We start from the raw sequence: 2731 nt of genomic DNA, 5'->3' as shown, positions 1-2731 counted from the left end.
CCCCTCTGCGGGGTTTGCTTGATGCCGAGTCTCTTGATCTTGTACTCAAAAGGAGCTGCACCCCGAAGCTGTCGTCGCTGCCAAGAAGGCTAATCCTGACTCGGTGCCTATTCAGCTAGGTAAAAATGTCGTCGAATTCCCACCTAAATGCTTCGTGGATGCTAGCAGTGCTTCCACTAAATTTTTTGATGGAATTGCAAAATACTGTTTGCGCAGCTGGAGAGCCATATAGTGAACCCTCGTTGCTTCTAAGGGTGGACCCTCTGCCCGAGGGTCTTGCTCCGCCCCAGTCTGTGCTGGATTACAACAAGGCTTTCAGGACAGATCTTAAGGAAAAGTTACTGGCTGTGCATGTGCCCAGGTCAGGTGAGGATGGCGATCCTTTCAATCCTCCACTACTATGGGGATCGAGGGACTCACTTCGGGTTGTAGGTGAGACGGCAGAGGCAGCTTTAGGGACGTCAAAAATCAATGTTTCTTCCGAGGTTCTTGAGGAAGGTGACCTTGCCAAGGAAGAAGAGAAAAACACTCAAGCTCCTACAAGGGTTAAGTTTTCTTTTCAAAGCAATACTCGAGGAAGTTCTTTTGATCCCGAGGGTTAGTATTTTGGTAGTGTTTTTTTTTGTTTTGTTTGATTTTTATTTACTAGCTTGCTTATAGGGTGCTCATTATTTTGATAGAGTATGAGAAGTCGTTGCGCTGCTATGACCCTGATCACTTGGCGAGGATAACGGCTACCCTCGGCTATAAGGTATTGTTTCTGCGACTATTAAGGTTTTGGTTGTTTGGTATTGCAGGCTTTTTCTCAGTTTTGACTTGTTTTTCATTTTCTTTAGGCTGTAATTGCTGGCAAGGTTACCATTGATAGGCTTCAGGAGAAGGAGAGGGCTGCGCTTAGCCGCAGCGCTAGGATTCTTGAGCTTGAGGCTGAGGTTGTGAGGTTAAAAAAGGAGAACTCGGTTTTAGATGATCTCAAAGCCTCGCTTTTTAAGGAAAATATTGAGTTGAAGAAGAACAAGGAACTTCTTGTGAAAACGTGCAATGAACTCGTTCAGAAGGTGGAAACCTTGGAGCAGAACTCTCAAAACAACCTTGAGGTTTTGGAGAAGTTGCGCAGCAGCATTGAGAAAGATTCAATGACCATTGTGTCTTTGAAAAAAGCTTGTGCTGAGAAAGATACAAGGATCCACGTAGCTCAGAATGCAACTCACAGCTACCACCAAGCTTCGATTTAAAAAGAAAAAAAAAGGAAAAAATAACTTCAACAGGCAAAGAGCCACAACAAGCCGTGTGAGCATCTCCACACACAAGTTTACGATCTAAGCATGCTCAGCATTTTTCAGCTACTATCGAAGCTGCATCCTATACACAGTCAAGCATCACTTTAGATCGCTTAGCTGATCGAAGCTGCCTGAGAGCAAGACACTAATCAAAGCAAAGCAACATGCCATTTCAGAGTCACTTGGACGATACGGCTCCGAGGGCATCCGCGCTGCCAAGCACCACATACTTTGCATACTTTGTCTAGAGTCCTAAAGGGGCTACATTTAGAAACCTTTTCCTTAGAAATTTTTCTCACTAACTTGCGGGACTTTACCAATGTAAGTATCCCTATGCCAATATGGCCTAACTCCGACAATCACGTGATTATCCTTGCACTACACATATATCCAACTACTTGACCCTTTCCAACATGTCACTAACATATTAGACTATGGCTCATTTTCAATGAAATGTTTTATCCCCCATGAGACTAAGTTCAAATTGATCGTCGAAGCAACCAAGAGTTGCAGTATCGACTAGAGCTTGACGCTTGAAAAGTAAGTCCACAAAAGCTTGAGCACGAGCAAACTTTTGTCGACTTATCTATCTATTTGTATTGTTACTATATCACGGTCAGACGAGGCATGCAAACTCTGATCGAAACTTAAAACAACGCAAGTTACAACTTATATATTGAAATTTCCTTGTAGGTTTTCACCACCGTAAGTACCTCTCCACCCGCTTAAAGCTAACCCTTTTATATTAGCCCCTTGCACTGATTTTTCAGGTACATTGGTTTTCACCTCGTAACCAAGTCAAGAATTGGGGCATGATATATTGGTTTTAATGGCATGTTGGTTTTGATCAAGCGATATATCTTATGGACCTTTGGCTCCCTTCAACTATTGGAATTATCTCTATTGGCTTTCATCAGTCATTGGCCTTCCACTATAATGGTTCTCAAAGCAACAAGTCACAACCTTCGGAGGTTGATTAAGGCAATTCAGAGCACTACTCTATTACGTGCTCAAGTTTCAATCGAAACTACGTTCTCTTACAGGGTTGATGATATAACAACTATAAGATATATCTTTGCATATGCAAGCATTTCATTCATATGCATCAAAGCATGCATCAAATCATCGCATTGCATGGACGCATTACTTCCGTGCATGAATCAGAAAAGCCTGAGAGGCTAGGAGGTTCGATTTCGTAAAAGAGAAATTGGGTGACGACCCACAAGTTTACCTTTTCTGCAATATTACTGTGGCGTATCCACTTTGGATCTACTGGGTTAAACATGATTTAGCCGCCTGATATGCGACGCTCATGCCTAAGCCGAGTAAACACGAAGTGCCGTCGGATTTTCCTCCGATTTAACCACTTGAACAGGACCGATTTAGCAAACTCACACGAAGGTGAGCGGTTCCAGAGAGTACAACAAGTCCACCAATGTTAACAAATTAAC

This window comes from Setaria italica, chromosome I (genome assembly GCF_000263155.2).
Source record: "Setaria italica strain Yugu1 chromosome I, Setaria_italica_v2.0, whole genome shotgun sequence".
Classification (NCBI taxonomy): Eukaryota; Viridiplantae; Streptophyta; class Magnoliopsida; order Poales; family Poaceae; genus Setaria; species Setaria italica.
Note: the sequence above shows the minus strand (reverse complement) of the source record.